The following is a 21,845-nucleotide window of genomic DNA, read 5'->3' as shown; positions in this document are numbered from 1 at the left end:
AATTTTATAAAAGGAAATCAAATCATATAGATAAAAATGAATGTTTTGATAGCTACTTTATTAAAAAAAAAACAAAAACAAACAAACCAAAAAAAAAACCCCACAAAACCCCAAAGAACACGGGATTTAATATTTATCCCTCACGAACCCCTTTTCAGAAAAACAATTAAACGTACTTTGTAAATACATTGTTCCTCTCAGATATAATGATAGCGATTTAAATTAAACCAACCCATCAGAATAATATTAAATTTACTGTTCGCAATCACGATGTAATTACTTTAGTTATTTAAAATCACAAGCATTCAATCAATTTGTTTGAAACATTTAATCGATGTTACTTAAACTATACTTATCATAATTATGTTTTACTCCTCAAATAAGGTGCACGGTGTAAATAGAGACAAAAACAAAACATAATGAAAAAAAAGCTTTGAAAAGGGAGATAATCCGTTATTAATAAATGAACGGGAACACCGAAATTCCCACACACAAGAACGTACGACCCAAAAAGAACAGGAAAAACTAATTTTGGTAATCTTATATAGCCCTTTATCAGTTGCGTGCAAGAGAAAGAAAAAGCGGAGAGTCTATCAACAATTTGAAAGGAAAAAGTACAGATTACCGATATATACATATTTGCTAACTGTTTTCACAGACCGTCTTTAATGCGTAGAAAATTATAATATATACCCTTCACCAATTAAATTGGACTTAGTATGAATTTTAGAACCCAGTAAATGATAAGATGTGGATCTTGATTAAGGGAATTACTATTCTTATATTGTTCTTGGTAGAGATTCCTCATAATTTGTAAGAAAACTCAAAATAATCTTCCAAATATACAGAGGAAGATGTTTACGAAATGCTGGGATTTTTAATCGACAACATATTTGTCCAGTGTGGTGAGCGTGTTTTTCAACAAACGATCGGCATTCCAATGGGAACAAATTGGGCTCCTTTACTTGCTGACCTATTTCTTCACTCTTATGAGGCTGACTTCATAGCTGATTTGATCCGAAAGAAAGAATATCGTTTGGCTAGATCCTTTAATCTCAGTTTCCGCTATATAGATGACGAATTATCTTTAAACAATCCTAATTTTGGAGATTTGATACATAGCATCTTCCCTAAAGAATTTGAGATTCAGACACTGTGAAGTCAGCCTCATATCTTGACCCGCACTTAGAAATCGATGGTAAAGGAAAACTATTGGCCAAACTTTACAACAAACGTGATGGCTTTCATTCAGAATTTTCAACTCTCCTTTCATCTGTGGCAACATCCCTTCAGCACCTGCGTATGGAGTGTTCATATCACAACTCATACGTTATGCCAGAGCTTGCCGAAACTACACAGACGCGTGGATCGTTATGATGTATCCATCTGCACCATGAAAACTGATTTATTCAACGGGTCATAGTTTCCCTTTCCTCGTTTTTCTACCTAGGACTTGACTTTTAATGAGCAACTCGACGGGGTTTTCTAGATGAGCAGAGGACGCTTACCCTACTGTGCACCTGGTCCATGCTACCACCGAGTTGATCATTTGCTTTTGTTACTTTGTATATATGATGTTAGTTACTTTATGTTCTTTGTTGTGTATGTCTGTTTTCCATGGCTGGTCTTTGTCCCTGGATTACATTCGTTTGATAACCGCTATAACCTTGGTTCCCTTGTTTAGTCTTGCATGAATAAATAATTTAAGTTTTCCCTTTCGTTGCAGAAATCACATGAACCATTTGAAAATTTATTTTTGTAACAATTCTATGGTATACATAATGTTATGGAGCAGTTTCCACTGCAGTTGCATAGCATTTCTATACTCAAATTGTCTTTTAATGAAGCCAATATTTTATCCCTTTGAATATTTTCGTTTATGAAGAAATTTTCCAATTATTGCTCACAATTGGGAGTCGTTTGGTATTCATAGAAACTCTGCATTTGTTTCAATTTTATATCCTTTGTCGTCATAACCTTGCCTTCCCGTACAAAATAGGTATTATTAAATTCGAATGGCACTTTCGTCTGTGATAAGTTAATATTGTTGAATTTTAGAATATTCATATGCCCAGCTTTGGAAGCTGCCTTTATTCTGCGATATAGAGCTATCCAATTTCTTTTATCGTTTAATTTATTGAAAACAACTAGAGACGACCTAAAAGAATTAGTATGGGTGTTCCTTATACTCTTTACCTTTTTTATCCCACTTTGGCAAAATTATCAAAAAGCAGAACTTTTCCGCCAAATTTAAATTCAATTTACCCATAATATTCTCCTATAGAAGTTTTTCTTTCGATGAATTGTTGCATCTATGTATCTTATTAGACTCTGTCGGTTTTCCATGTCTGGTCTTTGTCCTTGGATTACATTCCTTTGATTATCGCTATAACCTTGGTTGTTTTGATTACTCCTTCCCTGCGCAATGTTTTTTTTTTATTATCTTAAATGATAAATACATTGATATTTGCACTTAATTTGCTAGGTTAAAACACTACTTAGTACTTTCATGGTCATAAAATACAAAACTACCAATTATATAGATAATGCAAATTTTGGTATGCTGTACTCAAGGTGTAACATATCAACGGCATTGCAACCACATACTAAGGAATTTCACTATTCAAAATTACGTTGTATACAATAACTACTGAAAACAAAATATATCGAAATAAGAAACCCTATCCAGCACCAACAAGTTTTAAAAGAAAGCGTTAGTTTCAGAGCGTATATCATCATTTGAGTAAAGATCGTCTCCTTCAATGAAATAAGCTGTATAGTCTGAGACTTGAAAGTAAAGTAAAGAACGATTTCCATAATAGTTGACCACTTATTTTCTTAAATGTAAACATACAATATATATATATCCTTGAAGTCAATAATGAAATAAATAGTAATACATTTTTTTGTAAGATGAGTATGTAACCAACATTTGAAATTAATGAAATGTTGAGGTATACAAACTAGAGTATAAATAGTTGTGTTTATTAAAGTAAAATGTCCGACAATATTTTGGATTAGAATATAAAAAATGTCTATGTTTTATGAGACTCACAGCAGTTGAATGATCACACCGATCTTCTAATATTGGACTTTTTGCTTTCCTCTTGACACACGTTTCAAGGATTAACCTCCCATTACTAGATTAGAACCAAATAGATAGGAAGGTCTAAATTAATTAAAAGAGTAATCAAGTGAACCAAACTTCACGAGTTTATGATGACGACCATAAAACTTCTGTAGTGATGACTTCAATCTTGTAGCGATATAACCCTTTTCCAGAAGGCTTTTGTTGCGTTGTGTGTGTTGTTTCAGGTTCTTTCTGTTCTTTGGTGTGTTTGTCTGTTTTCCATGTCTGGTCTTTGTCCCTGGATTGCCTTCTTTTGATTGCCGCTGAAGCCTTGGTTTCATTGATTACTTTTCCAATGAATTGTAAGAGGCGTGTCTCTTACCTTAGGTCTACCTCCTTTAGACGGTTTTGAATTTCGTTATACAAAATGTATTTCAAATATTGGTAAATTATCTATAATATTATTTTGGTCATACAATTCTTACCACTCGATCTGTAAATTCCTTTAAGGAATTTTAAATCACCAGCAGTTTAAACGATTTGCAAATTGTTATACCATGTTATAATATACATTCAAAAATCCTATTTTGTTAATAGTTAATAAAAATGTACATTTAAAAATTGTCATTTAGTGAAATTAACGACATATTTTTGATCATTTTAAAACAGTCATGTGTGTAGCTTAAAGCGAATTAAGGCTGACAGTTGATTAAAAATGCAGTCATTTGAGTACGGGTTCTGTAAAAACCTAATCCGAAATAAATATGTGGGTAAAAGTATTCAATAACCCTCTTCTTTCAGTTGATATATACAAATGACCTGAATAAATTCTATAATAAACTTGCAATGTGTTGTTTCTGTGAAACTGGAAAGTTTTATTTTTAAAGTTTTAACATAACTTGACATTAACAAAAAGAAATTTTCAAACAGGGCCTACGAAAAACAATGTTCATTTTAGTCGAAAACGACATAAGATCAAAATAAAATTGATGACGAAAGTAATGAAATCCTCGATTTAAGGCACTTTTTTTGAAGTTTCGTGAACAATTTTTAAGACATGCAATTTGCACATTTTTTTTCTCAAAATTTCGCTTAAACTTAATGCTTTATACCGTAAAACGTAACTTTTATATTAAAACGCTTGTTGAAATTCAATTCTATCTAGTTTTCTAGTTTTCACGACAGTTGTATATTTTTGAGTTTCGAGTTTTCCAGTTGGTCAATTCTCGTTATTAATTAAATAACAATTGTGGTTTCGAAAATTCCGCAAGCGGATTGGGTTCACCTATGGTGTATATTGCCTATTGGTTCCTTACACTGTAAATGTAACAAATAAAGAAGGTCAGTTTTAAACCATTCATTAAATCTGTTGTTTTAAAGAGTAATCATGGGAACTAAAATCATACATACGAAGTAACAAAAGTAAATGAGCAACTCGGACGCCACTAAAAACTGGGAGCATCGACCAGGTGCACCGGTAGGGTAAGCGTCCTCTGCTTTTCTAGAAACACCCGCCGAGTTGCTCATAAAAAGTCAAGTCCGGGGTAGAAAAACGAGTGCGCGACGTAGAGATAATCGTCGATAGAATGAAAAGAAATAACAGCGACAGTATGTCTCTGTATAATTATTGAATACATGAAATACAAAAGGAATTTTTTCTAGGTCACTTTGTACTTTTGCGTCTTAGTTAAACATCACACAAGTAAAGCTGTTATTATTATAAACATTAAGTGACGTTAAAATTGTAACCGTGTTAGAAGGTGTCGTTTTTCTGTGACTTTACAATGGATTTTTTTAAGTATCAACGACTTCAGCAACGAAAATAACACAGACGGCATAACTGTTTGCAATTAAAATCCTTTATTTATTACAACTATATTTACTGAAAGTTAATGATAGTGAAGATAATTCACATAAAATCCAGACGGCCAAAAGGGGAAACAGATATTACCGTTGTCGATGTGCAATAGCAGCTTTTTTGTCCATATCACAACCCAAAGTATGTCCAAGTTTACTAAGCATTATTAATTATTCTGTTTCAAGCTTTGAAAAGATACTTTCTTCAAATGATTGTGTCGTTATTGGTTTTATCTATTTAATAGTGATGATTGATGAGATTTTATACATGTAGATGAAAATTAAGATTGTGACATTTTCATACCTGTATATTTGGAATAAGGCTTGCTAAGCCTTACCTTTCCAGCGCACTTACTCTTACTTCCGGATATTATGGGAGTGCATACTGCCAGTGCACCATTTTTTTCTATGTCATTGTATTTTATTTCTTGTTTCAGTCATGAACTTGGATTTTGAGGTCTCTAAATCGGCCATTTGTTTTTGATGTTTCGGTATTTTTTTTGCCGATACCTTAAAACCATTTATACGTTAAAATGATAATTAAAGATCCCACTTAACAATTCAAGCTTGAAGTTAAAAGAAAATTAAAATTCTTAAAGGTTAATGTCATATATCCGGCGGTATTCTAAATACAATTCAGTTTCCGGTTTCTATTGCTTTCAACACTAGAAATTCCGATTCATAAATGCATCAAGAACTAATATCACATGCCTTAGTAAATTGATACAATAAATGACCCCCGCCACTATATGTATAAATCCTTTTAGTACATGTATATTTGTTAATTGTTTACCTGGTGGGTATTTTGATATCTATAAAATTTTTCAGTCTTAACATTATCTCAAATTCGTTTTTTTTTCAAAAAAAACCACACAAATTTCTAACATATTTTTTTTCAAATGAGAAAAACATGAAATTCCACAACGGAACAAAATGAGATGAAAAAATATGTCAGTGTTATCGGTGGGATAACTAACTATACAATAATTTGTTACAGATAGACCAGTAGATTATTACTGATGGCGGGATTCACCTCATGTGCTGGATATAGTTATCTGGGAAAGCTTTCAACGTGGATTGGTTGAATTGAAATGATTACAAGAACAAAACTTAAAGTAATAGAAAGAATACCGACGTGAAAACTGGATCTCCCAAAAGAACAATAACAAAAACAAAAACAAAGACCAAAAAAAAAAAACCAAAAAACAAAAAACAAAAAAAAAAAAAAAAAAAACAACAAAAAACAAAAAACAAAAAACCATGGATTTGAAAGAGGAATCAAGGGAACCAAGATACCAGCGGAAATCAAAAGAATGTAGTTCAGTGACAAAAAACAGGCAGGGAATAAGGGTAACAACAAAACTGCCGAATACTTATCCAATAATCAAGACAAGTCCAAAATAAATCTGGCAATATAGATATAACACCAACGTACCATCTAGTACCGCAATGGTCCTGCCTAGGTACAGGCATTTCAAACGAATTGTGGGTTAAATTTGGGTTTTACAGAGCGATAAACCTCCCTCTTCCATCGATCCTTAAAGATGTCAAGGTTCCAGAGACTTTGATAATTAAGACCGCGGCTTGTCCGGGGTTTCATTTATTTTTCAATTTAGAACTTATGACCTGGTGAACTTTGTTCAATTAAGTTAACAAGTTATCCGTTTGTAGATATTACATCACTAGAGTAATTGGTACTGCAATGGTCTTGAATTGGTTTTAGGATTTCAATTGTTTGATTAAAGCGATGTTTTTCAGTGCGACAAAACTCTGTCTCTCATTGCGGCGTGAATATTGATGGGATAATCAAATAGCATTTCCATGCTAAAGTTGTTTTTCAACAAAGGACTGATATCTGGCAAAGAATTGTGTAAGAGACCTTTTGAGACTCATTTCCTCATACCCCTGATTCAGGAATCTGTCACGCATATATTTATGGCGTTCACGGAAATCAGAGTAGTTAGAACTTGCTCAAGCGTAGCGAATCAACTTTGAAATATAAACACCATATACAAGAGATGAAGAGTTATGGCTGCACAAGTAAGGACAATTTTTGATATTAAAATTAAAGTTGTCTCTTTTATCACAAATCTTAGAGCTGAGATGATCACTGCTGTCAAATTCGAGATGTAGGTCCAAAAAAAGTCCTGAACAAGCTGATTCTGTAGTCTCATTTATCTCGAGTGCTAGTGGATATATTAACGGTAACCATTTACCAAAAGAAGGGATGTCGATGGACAATACAGCATCAATATATCTGTATGTAAAGTTAAAGGATTTAGCACCTTTTCTTTTTTTTCTTTACGAGATTCTGCAGAATATAAAAATTAATCGTCTAGGACTGGACACATTAGTGCCTATTGGAATGACAATTTGATTTTGAAAAAAAATTGCGCCTCCAAATGTGACAAATGTGTTATCAATGAGGAAATCAAACATATCGCAAACCTGCTTTTCTGTGTAGCACACTTTGTCCTTCTGCAATGTTTTTGAAAAATATGTAGATTTGTAACAGAGAACAACATACGTTTTCGAAACAGCAAAAGATTTACGAAGGAGATTTCAATTTATCATGTGGAAACGTTGAGAAGTCAACAGTCTGGAGAGCACTAATTTCAGAACAGCTGTTGTATTTTATTTTTGAAGTAAATAGAAAACAGACAAACACCACAAAGAACATAGAATAACTAAAATAAAACATACAAAGTGACAAAAGTAAATGAGCAACCTGGACCCCACCAAAAACTGGGAGCATGGACCAGATGCACCGGTAAGTTAAGCGTCATAAATTGACACAGCAAGTAATTAAAACCAGCGACGTGGATCAAGTCTCGCATATTACACAATATGAACTATAAATAAATGCAGAAACAAGCAATAAATCGAGTACCGTAAAATTATTGGACTTGTAACTGTGAATACCTTAGAATATGTCTTCAATAATTTTTAACAAATCTTGTATATACTAAATAATCTTTTACAAAATATTAAAATCGCATAGCTTTCTGAGGTCATTATGTTACACATATATAGGTCACAGCGTAAATATGTATTGTTAGGGAATTATACGATGATGGTGAATAAAGTTTGTTTGTGTATAATCACATGTGATGGACATGTAACATTCAAAAAACGAAAATAATGCCCAAAACAATAACAAAGATATATTATTACGCGTGAGTTGTTCCAAATTAAGCATTAGTTTTATATTTTAGTTAATGTCTATAAAATGAATATGTTTCATGTACATTTATGTATTACAGTTAAAAACTGCATTTAGCGAGGTGAATTTAGTTTAAATAACGCACACGACAAAACATTTTTTGAATAATTTTAAACATATTTATACATCTATTTCTTCCTTTTTCTTTATATTTTTATTGGTACCCCGGAAGTTAGAAAATACGGACGAAAGGAGAGATATTTCTATTACTACATACCCCACCTTGCAAGCAGTGGGTATAAAATGCATTTCAAATTAACTCTTATCTGGCACAGATAAGATATTAAAATAATGTCAAATGATGGAAATTGATAGGGAATAATGATGTATGTCGAAATCAAGTATTTTTGAATGACCTTAAATGGATGACATGCAATTAATTTGGAATGGCCTTATTCAAAATATATAGTTATGCCTAGAATCTAATAGTCTTGAACGCATTCGATCAATCCTAATGAAAAATGCAACGCTTTCAACGCGTTATTCCATCGGTTGTCATGCTAACCTAAGAAAGAATATCCCATCATGCAATGTTTTTTTTAAGTCGTCTGCATCAGGAGTTACTCATGGATAACCTTTTAATACAATTAATGAAACCCATTAGTGCGATGAAAATACTTAGGTACAACTGATGAGTTTAGAGAGGAAATAAACACATTTGTTGTTCTAGGGCAGGAAGAAAACGGTTAAATAATACAATAACACTGTTATCAATGGGATTAGATATATATGTATTAAAATTGGAAGTACGTTTGGTTTTGTCTATAGCGATAACAATTACATAACAGCCCGCTTATAATATATTTAGTTTCAGAAACATTGAGCAATTTATCAGTTTTGACATGAACTTACTAGAGTATTTATCCTTTGGAAATGTTGTCATTCAGTACCAGTAAACACCTAATGCATGTCAATGAGAATGTAATTTACATTATCGGAAGCAAAATTAAATTATTTTTTTTTCAATTTTTAATCGATTTGCTGTTAATTTGCTATTTAGCACAAATGTTGATACAAAAAGAACCCCCAGAACCGCCGATCTTTTTCCCGCTTATTTATGACAAGTATAAATCGAATATAAGACAATCCACAAAAATCATTTAATTAATTTTAAGAATTTATCAGCAATCTGTGATCTTTTCGATCTTGTCTATCGATTTATAAATTCTGGAATTAAGAAGCTGTCGAAGTAAAATTCAGGCAGATATTTTGATAAAGGTGGCATAGGGTGAATTTTATCCCACTGTAGTTTTTGATCCATTGTATCATATATATATAATATGTATACTAAATAATATAAACTTTGTTTTTTAATCGACAATGGATGGCACATAAATTGACTTCAAAATTCCATAACAAGCAACCAAATATTAGATAAGCATTTCCATTTCGTCAACAATTTTGAATACTTTCTATGTTATTTATTTTTCGTTAACCCTTGCAGTTAATCAAAAACCAATATTCAACTTTGAGACAGGATGAATTTGCGATATGAAATGAATGAAATTTTATTGAAACAAAATTTGTCATGTGCCACCCACTGCCTGGTTTATGTGTGGACATACTCCTAAAATGCTAGCCAAAGCTGATTAACCACACACATACACAAACACAAAAAAGATCAAAAGAATGTAATCCAGGGACAAAGACCAGACATGGAGAACAGACATACACAACAAAGAACAGAAAGTAACAAAAATCATACATACAAAGTAACAAATTAGCAACTCATACTCCACTAACAACTGGGAGCATGGACCAGGTGCACTGTTAGGGTAAACGTCCTCTGCTTTTCTAGAAACATCCGCCGAGTTGCTAATAAAAAGTCAGATCCGAGGTAGACAAACGAAGAAACGAAAAATTTTAAGAAACTTATGTGAAGTATAAGTCTGTCAATATCCGTTATCAAGAATCCACGGAACTTGGATTCGAGCGGTCTTCAAACATATATTTCAAGGGTAAAGACTAGACAGGCAAAGTAAACGCACACATCTGGGAAAACGAATTAAGCAAACAAAAGTAAATTAGCGACTCCACTAAAATAAAGAGAAAAGAGGTATACCGATATTGTAAGCGTCCACTACTTTTCTAGAAACAGTCGCCGAGATTCTCATAAAATGTCACGTCTGAGGTAGACGAAAGAGGTTAGGAAAATATGACATGATGAACAAATCGGTTCTTAAAGTGCCGTCTGAACCCGTTTTGTGGCATGTATTCCACCGTGACCATTTTGCCCATAATTGATTTGTTTATCTACTGTCCAATTTATATTATTGTTTGTGGCTGCAATGTAACATTCATTATATTCTTTTTTTTTATGTGTTTTTAAGTTATGATATTTAAAAAAATAACAAAAAAAAAAAAAAAAAGGATAAAATACACAGAAAATTTTAATTAAGTATTCCATGAAAGATTCGAGATCTCTAAAATTATAAAACTACATCTGTATTACGTGATATACTCCATACATTATGAGAATGACAATTTATTGTTATTGTGGGTTAACTGTATTAAATATTTTGAGTATTAAACTCAAAATAAGATTTTTCACGCAAAGTGTGAAATAAAATAGCAGAAATAAATTATAAACAATTCCAAAAACTACAAATTCTACTTCATAACAAAATGAAAAATAATCTGGCCTTAAAGATGAATTGACGAAGAACATTTTTTTCTAATTGGTAGCATTGTCATTCCATTATATAGTAATATATTGGTATGCGTTTTGGTAGGCGGGGTGTATTTAATAATTCATCTTATGATGATTACAATTCTAACGCCAACTGACTTTCATTAGCTTTAAAATACTTTACATGAACATTGCATGGTCTTTTAAAACAGAAACAACTGAACAGAACTTGAAAGGTAAGAAATATACAATTTTTTTTCCAATTTTACTTATCAAATTTGTTGTTAGACTTTATATTTTTTCAATTTTACTAAACAATTGTTTTTGAAGATTTTGAGTGCAGCATTCAAAATTTAATTGCGTCAAATCAAATATTTATGAACAAATATACCGGAATGAGAAGGTTTTATCAAATCAATTTAGATTTTGGTAGGTATATTTTGTAAGTAAATGTTTGTTCAATTATATTTTTCTGTGTCAAATAAACATGTGATTAAAAAGAATGATAATAATAACAATAATAATAATAATAATAATAAAATACCGATGAAACACGAGACAAAATGACTCCATCAGGCAATATCAACCTATAATACAGGATTCCTGATTCAAATGTCAGTTTCTGAGTGATGTTTATTTGCAAATAAAATATGTAGTAAGTACTAGAATACAAAATTTGCAATAGCTTAATATCATTGATAAAGAACACTTAAGTATAAATTAGCCCTCATTTAGAGTAATTACTCTCTACAATTCTTTGCTTTGTTTTTATCATATTTGTGAACTTTATTCTGAAGGGTAGCTATTGTTGAAGAACTTTTAATTCTGAACAAGAACGAAAGAAATATACCCCTGAACTGGACCCGGAATTTATCTCGTACATAGAAATGCCATTATATTTGTGTTTTTCAAAAAGTGTCCAATCTTCAAATTTCATTTTGTTTTTCATGTACAGCTATAATTGTATATTCATCAGACGAATTCTCTCGAAGAGGGAGCATACTTGCTATTCCTAACTAGAAACTAAATTTCATGTATTGTTGTATGCAGTCTATGAGTTTAATTTAGCGTCTGCTTCGTATCAAACACCCTTGTATGATTTTTTTTAAAAAAACATTTGGCATTGATAATCTTGCTGTCGACCATAACATAGCATTTGTATATGAATATTATCCGTTTTACTACGAAACAGCCCCCGGTGCGTTTAAAAAGAAGTCATATTTGAATTTCAGAGAATACTACATTTTATCTAATATACCGAGCTGCCAAATATTGTAATTTGGTATACCTTGTGTTACCTCAAATGTATGTGATCTAACATATTATTTCGTTGGTCACATGACCAAAGAAGAACAAATCAACATATTCCAATCGACTCAAAGCAACACTTCAGTTAATTGGTCTTCATGGGAAGATTGATTTATGTGCTGACAATGAAGGTAGGGCCTTTCTTGTGATAAATCATCTTGAAAGAGTGTTGATTTCAAATGACGAGAGACAATGACGAAGTAATAGTCAAAAACAAAAGAATCAAAGCAAACACACAAAAATGAAATGATATCGACATATTTGGTTTATATAATTCCATCGTAAATGAGAAAAAAATAACTCATGTCTATTATGTCTACTGCTTATATTCATGTTCATTGTTAAGTATTTATGATTTAAGATGTTGCCGTTGTTCTACAATATACGATACTCTCATACAAAAAGCATTAGCTGAACGTAACCAAACGGTATATATTGATTTAATATTCTGTAAATGTATATTACATGTTGCGGACGACTGAATTTTGCTCTATGTGGATTGGTCAATTAAGTTAGAACAAATAGAAATCTGCAAACTCGAACTTTTAAACTCTGTATGCGATGCACATCATTTTTAAAACCTCTACATTGAACAAAATGACCACCTGCAAACATTTCCATTTGATACATTCCGCAACAAAAAATTAAAACTGCGAAAATTAACAGGTCTACATATGATCTCTGATGATGATACGGTTACCAATGTATGTTATATATATGGGAAATATTAATCATTGACACTGGCGCCTAAATCTCCCTCGCGTACTCATTACGGGAACTGATTTCGATATCAATGGCTCGTGTATACATATACAGATAAAATGAAGTACCATATTATTTTTCTCATGGCTTACCTGACAATAATGATTAGTTTGTCCTTTTGATGTTCCGGAATGCTTTGAGCCCTGATATAAAAATACAAGAATATGCAATTCCCATTCAGTTGCTTTATCACGTAGAGCAGCGCTTGAAGTTGCAACCAGTACTTCGTTTGTCCGGGTAAGGGTAAGCGGCTGCAGGGAGATATGTTGCTCAAGTTTACAGTCAACTCGCCAGCATGAATGAAATCAGGATGATAAGACTGACTGACATATACTGAATATTACATGTAGAAAACTGTATCATATGCGGTATCAATCCCAGACTCCTATATCACCAACAAGGGCCACTGGGGTTTACACCGCATGTGATACAGATTTTGACATATAATGTTCATAATATCATATATTTAAACTATATTTCGATTGTGGTCCGTGAAGGGTGCGATATAGGGTATAGATCCAGAAGTGTGATATATAGTATGCGATATAGGTCTAGTGGTGTGACATAGGGTAAACGATAAATGTTTAAATAAACACTTATAATGCAAACATATAAAAAGATTTTAATCTTAATATACGCTATAGATTGATTATTTGATTGTTATTTTTCTCACGGCCTTATCTAAGAGCAATCAAGGGAACCAAGGTTATAGCGGTAATCAAAAGAATGTAATCCAGGGACAAAGACCAGACATGGAAAACAGACATACACAACAAAGAACATAAAGTAAATAAAATCATAAATACAAAGTAACAAAAGTAAATGAGCAACTCGGACTCCACTAAAAAAAAGGAGCATGGACCAGGTGCACCGGTAGGATAAGCGTCTAAGGCTATTTTATCATACGCTAAGCCGAATATTTCTGATGTGCTAACCCACAGATGCAGCTGCAAACATCAGTTTTTGACACATTGATTTTAGGTACAAACATATTGTGTGTTTGAAAATGAAGTTATATACTATACTTAACTCATTCTAAGAATTATTTCATGGCAAACCTTAATCAAGAATTTCACAGACGAAAAAGTATAAAAATAATAAAAAAAAATAATAAGTATAATAAATCAATAAAAATAATAAATAAATAAATAAATAAATAAATAAATAAATAATAATTGTAATAATAATAATAATTGTAATAATAATAATAATAATAATAATAATAATAATAATTCAGTTTTTTTATAAAAGCAGAAAAACTTAATTATTTAAGTCTTATACAAATTAATGAAAATCGGTATCAAAGAAAAACCAAACCTGCCATCAAACTGATAATTCAGAAATACAATAATAACATCATTATGGTATTTCTTTGGAAGTCAAATAAAATATCATCTGTATGGGCCGCTACTTTAATTCTAGTAAACCCATGAGTATTATAAAAACAATAGAAACTGAACGTTTGGTTTATCACGCGTATCTTTTGTAATTGAATATTATTATATTTATATGTTATTAACTTAAAGTACTTTATTTTTTTGTGGTAAATAGGTCATTCCATTACATCAATTTTCAAATCAATGATTGTCTTGAGCATTACGTATATTTTGAAAAAAAAAATACATTTGAGTGTCAGAATTTCTAAAAATGAGGCAAAACTCGTAGTTTATTTCCAAATAAATGTCAAGAAAACCAGAGTAGAATTCAAACCAAAACGAAATGAGCATAAATTTCAAGTTTCTACAACGACTGTAAGAAACAGAATGTCAATTTTTCTGCTTGTTGTCAGAGTTATCCGCACTTGAATTTTCATTTTGATAAAAAAAAATGATTAATTTGAAGAAAAAAAAGGTGAAATTATGTCTAAACTCCTTACCTCTGATGAAATTCATGGTTTAAATTTTAAAAGTGGTTAGTCTCTGTGTTTTATTGCCTTACGAAGCCTAGAACTCGATTATAAATTCTATTTAGGTCTTCCCATTACAATGCCTGGGTCCGATTTGTGAAGACAATTAAATGCTTTATTGCTTAGTAATTTTGCTTGATTAAAGACCACATATTTACCTTTTAACAATGTTTATCTTTAAGGTTGATTCTGTGAAAGATCCAATAGTTGACATGTTTTTTTTTCAGATATAAATACAAAAACACCATTCAATATTAATATTTCCAGTTATACCTGTCATTTCAGTGTCACGTAAAAGGCAGACGTGAGGTGTGGGGTGAAAAAAATACTCCCTTTGGTTTTTGCTACAGTCTGGTAGGATTACATTTTTCTCTTTGACACATTCCCAGTTTCTATGTTCTTGTCTGGCCCCGAATAATATCACATTTTTATCTACCCTATTTATGAAATCTTGCAGTATTCCAAATAAAAAAATACGGAAACACCGAGGCTTCATTCCTTGCATTACACATGGTAGAACCTCTCGGTGATGGATTTGGCTTCCTCTTTCGATAGATTTGGTTATGAGTACTTCTTGTATACAACTAATATTTTGATTATGATCTTCCTACATATTTGATTTTAATGCTGCTGATGAGAGGTTACCCCTTGAAACACGTGTACAGCATATTGAAATTTACAATGTACAAAACTGTTATTTTTGTATTTAAATAATTGTGATGCCTGATGTCAACAACAACAACAACAACAACAATAATAATGATATTAATAATAATAATAATAATAATAATAATAATAATAATAATAATAATAACAACAGTAATAATAATAATAATAATAATAATAAAAATAATGATAATAATAATAATAATAATAATAACACTTATAGTTATGATAACACAATGATGACGATGACAGTGATGACAAGTTTAAGCGATAAATAAACAATATAAAAAGACTATCATGAATACAACAAATCGGTACGATGTAAAATAGATTAAAACCATATACTTTTACAAAAGAGGTTATTCATTGACAGTATTTTGTGCAGTGAACACGTACAAAATTAGTGCTTATGATTTTCACATGTATTTGACATGACCAATTTCATGTAAAATCCTTAACGTGAAGTTCATTTTAATTGCATTTCCCGTGAAAAATGTCTGTTTCACGTGAGGCTCAAATCAGATCAATTCCACACAAAAAATACTTGCCGTTGTACATTTAACAAGAACTATCACGTGGAAATTTCCTGTGTACTGCCTTATTTCAGATTCTAAGGAATGCCAGGTCAATCTCCACTAAGGACCCGGGCGGACAACAAATATTTATTTTTGTAATCGGAGGAAACAATGAAATATAAAAAAAAATGTAAACAGTTAAGACAAGAAAAACTAAATAAAAATGCAACATCATAATCTTGAATACTAATGTTGTAGTTCAATACCAAAATGAGAGACATCACCCAAACAACACACACACAAGCAATAAACAGGTTAATATGATAGAAACTAGATACCATGAGGACAACAAAACAAAGTAATTATTTAGCGTCATTTTGTATTGCAAATAATCATGTTGGCTTTCTATTAAAGTAATAAGCAATGATTGTCTCAGTAATAATGAGTATGTCTGAGTTTTTACAGTGTCTGGATCTTCAACAACTGATGACTTAGTCCTCAGATGAATTGAAGAAATTATTATGTTTAAAAATTAAGCTGCCGAAATTGAACGCTTGCAAACAATTCATGACTATGTATAGCGTATCGTTCTAATACATAACACCGATAATCTCGCACAGATGACATAGTATTTTGTCTGTAGGATTTCTAAAAGTACTGATTAATAAACAAATATTGTTAAATTTTTATATGGAATAGTATCACTCTTAACAATGTCGGTGTACTGTTCACAAGTTTTTAGTGATGTCCTGGTATTTGTGCATGTTACTTCGGTTATTTCATGTTAGTTGTTGTGTGTCTTTTTTCCCAGTCTGATCATTATCATTGGAATAAGTTTTCTTTTATTTACGCTCGAATCTTCGTTTTAAAGAAAGAGGAAAGTTAATTACGTCAATAATTATCAGACACCCTATTGTGTTTTCAATTGACAGCCTTGTTCGTAAGAATTTTATATTCATTAAAAAAAAAGGTACCCGCTGGAGATATCAAGTTCTGTCTATAATTATTAATGTTAAATTCCCAAGTTTGTCATTTACGGAAATAATTTATTTGCTGACAAATCGTTTTATTTTGGTTACGTGACCTTGAAATCTAATTAAGTCATAGAAATTAGCCATACTGAATATTGTATGTAACGTCCATAAACAACACTGAAACGTTGATAATAATGATTTGACTTGATAGAGTGTAAAAGAAAGATAAAAGTTTTTCCAGTCTCCTGTGCAACGGATATATTCACTCAGTTCTTATTATAGTCTCATCATAATGTACACAGTTAACAGCTTCGTGGATTTATTATGAGTACACGCCTTGGAATTGTTTTTCACATCATGTTTAGCAGAGCTTAAAAGCTAGTGAAATGATATGGCGTAGTTTTGACAAGGATATTGTCATTTTAAGTAGCAGACTTTGTAAGAATCTTGCAAATTCTGTAAAATGTGATACACCCCTAAAAGGGTTACACATTTTATTTTTGTAATAAGGTTGCTTTATAGGTCTATATAATGAAATGTATATTTATTCATTCCAATCGGTCTGCTCTTAGGAGATAATCCACATGGAAATTCCAATAGTTGTATTTGTATTTTAGTGTCATTTACAGGGTTATCTCCCTTAATTTTGAATGATACTTTCTCTTTACTATAACATTTTCAACGGAATATCAAAAATGAAAATATGTAGGCTTTTCAACCATGAATCACATTTTGCATGATTCTTATGTGGAGTACTAATTAATAGTTTGTGTTGGTCAAAGTCTGACTCATTGTTAAAGGCTAAACCACACCCTTCTGGTGAATAGATTGTTGTCTTCCCTTATATCTGTATGCAAATCAACACTTCATTCATTAATCATTGTTTTTTTTCTAAGATAGTAATGAACGTAATTAAGATTAACATTGACGTATGAGCCAGGTGTGCCAGACTCTATTTACAGACAGTGTCTGATAGGGTATGTAAGTCTCGTTCTAGGTTCATTTACGACGTAGAACGTATTGAAAACCGAAGACCGATCTGCACTTTACTGTTTACTTCCGGATACTCGAAACGCTATATAACAATGCAAAATCTTCTATTTTATATTTTTTTTCTTAATACCTTTATCATGTATAAAGATATTTGTTATTTTTTATCGGTATTTTTTTTACACAAAAAAATGTTTTGCCCACAACACTGAATTCAACGCTCTCTAAATGACAAGCCTCCATGCTTTTAATGGTAGACTAGGGCCTAATCTCGTGAAATCACGGGGTCACATGACGACACTTACATACCTTATTTCTAACTAGTTTCTAGAGAAGAAAATTACAAATTTTGTATTTAGTATTTACTATCGAAGGTTCAATTGGGGCGATTTTTACCGTAAAAGGAGATACTATTGTTATTACTAGTATAAGAAATTCTAAATTTATTCGTAGATAATTATTTACAAAACATTACGTCTTTCTGTAGACGTTTGTTGCTCGTTTTAAATCAGCTTTGTCTTATTTTAAGCAAAAAAGTATTATAAAATCAATGATTATTGGAATGCTTTTATAAAATCACTTCTCCAATCGATTTGAACTAAGAAGAGATAGGTATTTCCTCATATCGCAAAACAAATACCAAATAAAGGCATGAAATGATAATATCACACTGCATAATTGTACACACAGGTTTTTGTTAATTCACAATAGATAATTATAACATCAAGGCCATTGATTGACATGCACAAACTTAATAATTACAACAGCGCTTCGTGTCCGGTCGTATTCATTTTTAAACAACAGTGCATAAAATTAACCCGATTTCATAAAAGTTTCTTTAGGAATGTGCACTAATGCTTCATATCTATAATCGTAGTTCTGGAATTAGAGTCGACTTGATAATTCGTTATTTAACAGCATCATACTCCTCAATAATTCTGTTTGTTAAATAATTGAAAACATACGAGTCATTAAGTCAGCAGATTAAGTTCGTCTTTAAATAATATAAACGTTTTTTTACTGTTGTGATCATCAATTAATGTAATTCATTAATTCTATTCATATACAAAACAGAAGAAAAAACCATGACACCTCTCGCCGCAAGAAAGTTGCAATTCCATTGACGGCCATTTACCTTAATAATTCATTAGTTCTGACACATCAATACATTTAATAGAAAATAACAGACAGAAGATATGAAATGTCAACTGCAGTCAATTTGGCTATCAGCCATATTTCCGCTAGGGGATGCAAACAAAAATATATGATGCTACTAATCCCCGATGAACAATTTCTGACGGAAGCGCACTGTTATTCGTGTATAGCTATTACGTGATGATAAAGAGTAAACCCAATTTGATATCTAGGTGCTTCAGTGTTCACCACTTTAATTAGATTCCTATAACAGATGTATTTTATTTTTCGTTTTCGAAATTAGGTTGAGAAATGTATTTAAGATTTTACAAGTAGGAAATATAGGATGTTAAAAAAATTCAGACCACAAGAAGTTCACACTTGTTAACGAACTGTGGCTTTACGTGAAAAAGGGTAATAATACAATTAACGAACCGGTAAACAATACAAATGAAAATATCAGGTATAATTAATGCTGTCGAACCAGTCGCCACGAAATGACCCATTGATATCTGTTTTTTATTGTTTTATAGTATGTAGAAAATTGAAAATTAAAAACAATTAAATATTTGGATAGCAAGATTAAAGCAAATCAAATCGTAAAAATGACAGGATAAAAACCTTTGTATTGTATTCTATGCAACCTAGGAACTTAATGCTTTAATTGTAGACCTTGAATAGTGAAATCAAATCAATAATTTTAAAACTGTAAAAGCCATATTTATTTTTCCGTATAATCAGTCAAAACTTATTTCATTTCAACTCCTTTTCTAATTTGTCTAACCAAACTTTTATTTTTGCCCTGTATATTTTCCATATGATACATTATTTTAGCAATAAATACAATGAACATTAAATCAATATACTATATATTAAGTAGCAGTCTTTCTAAATATCAGACGGGAGTTGATTGAGGCATGTCAAAAACCCATCGAATTCAGTTTTATTTCTTATTCAGAAAGAATTACTGATCACATAACAAGTCTTAGTTTTACATTTGGTTGTTGCGCTTTTGAGATAAAGATTATATAGATTGTACATAAATTGACACTTTGTAAGAGTTATCGTTCTTGACTTGGTTCTAGTTGGTTGCTTGTAGTGTAAGATGCATGTATGATTTTCTCAAATATGCACATCCGAATACGGAAATGATTATCGTTTTGTAAACATATAGCATATATAGACTGAAAAACCATCGGTTGTTCTACGGATTGTTTTCTGCACCATGAATCACACTACCACTCGCTGTGTCTGAATGTTATGTCGACTAGTACACAATATAATGGACATGCAATGTTCTCAATTTCTGTAATTGAAGATTTATTCGAGTGATTTTAGTTGAAAACCAAGTTTAATCTAATATATATATATTTCATACGTTTTTTTCCAATACTATCAGCAGACTAGTTAGGTTTTTTGGGTAATAAAATAACATAAGTTCTATATATCTGATGATATTCATATAAAAACATTTGGTGTAAAAAAAATAGTCCTTTCATTTACTTTGTGTATATTTCAGATGAAGATTAAATACTACCTTGTAATACTGATGCTGACTTTCGCTACATTGTCAGAGGTATTCGCTGGAAAGTGTACATTCATGTGCCTACGACGGGCCATAACGTGTAAAAGGCAGAAGAAAGACTTTTGTTGTGAAAATTTCAAAAAGTGTGGCTTAGAGGAATGTGGAGAACCCGACCTTAGGTATTAACTAACACTGAAAAAGTTGACTTACTTGACTTAACGCAAAACCTATCTTTTTACTATCATTTCTTCATTGCTTTTGCAGCTTAAAAAAGCTTTTCATCTTGTTTAAAAAACAGAAATAAAAATCCATAAAATAAAGCCACTTTAAAAAAAAATTAAAAAAAGGAAATAAAAATGAAAAGGTTTTGTCGTCATATTTATACCGCAAACCATTATGAGATATGAACATGTTAAAAACGTTTTATTTTTCAAAACAGAAACGATAAGACGTAATTAGACTTGAGGACGCCATTGATGAAAATATGGTACGTTGTGTTGGTGTTTATACTGAATCTTGGGTTATTCTTAGCAAGATGACAATTATGAACTCATGTAATAATGTCTTGTTAACATCATTTTCCATGAATAGTTTTAGTAAATTTTCGTTCTTACAATATAGTCTTGCACAATAACAGCCAGTATTTGACTTATCTAAGGACTAAAAACAAGATTTATATACCCTATAACTTACCTATCATATAACTATCGTAATTATTGTTAGCAAGAATGCATGCGTGTTTTGTGCACTCGTTTTTTTTTTGGCACTTCGGAACTTAATACATTTAATTACACGACAAAATCACCTTATTATCTGGTTCGGCATGTTTATGGATATAACGAAATAAGCATGTAAATATATTAAAACTACATTTTTATTTTTAGATGTGGCGGAGAAAATAAAAGAGGCAGTTGGAACAAACGCTACTTTAACGATTTTACATCCGCACAGGAAGACGAAGAGTTGTCGTTGCCTTACTTTTAACTTTGGACAATGATGCAAAATATTCATCATCCTTTTCTTTAATTCTAATGTTTACAACCTTTCGTCAGTTTATTGAATCATGCATACGTATAGTTTGCCTTACACGACAGAACGATAACACATTTTGACAGTGGCCTGATTAGAAGATAGAAAACGCATATCTTTGATCATTAAATACATGTTAATAACAATAATTCATAACCAGTATATCTTATTTTGTATTTCTGAAATGTAATTTCTTTACTATTTGCGTTGAGTAAAACATTCATAAAATTTGTTTTTATCATATTTTTGATTAAGTA

General features: G+C 31.3%; 1 long non-coding RNA gene across 1 annotated transcript; it reads left to right on the top strand.

Annotated features, from left to right (window-relative positions):
- The first annotated feature begins 10,914 nt into the window (after nt 1-10,914).
- LOC148598587 (uncharacterized) lies at nt 10,915-21,818 on the top strand. The gene is made up of 3 exons (XR_015918659.1): nt 10,915-11,015; nt 20,554-20,738; nt 21,444-21,818. It is a non-coding gene; the product is annotated as an uncharacterized LOC148598587 (long non-coding RNA).
- Nucleotides 21,819-21,845: the final 27 nt, after the last annotated feature.

The sequence above is a fragment of the Perna viridis genome, chromosome 14 (genome assembly GCF_037379345.1).
Source record: "Perna viridis isolate PV_CMFRI_1.1 ecotype Kerala chromosome 14, ASM3737934v1, whole genome shotgun sequence".
NCBI lineage: Eukaryota > Metazoa > Mollusca > Bivalvia > Mytilida > Mytilidae > Perna > Perna viridis.
The sequence above is the reverse complement of the archived record's forward strand: the minus strand, read 5'-3'. Positions and strand labels throughout refer to the sequence as shown.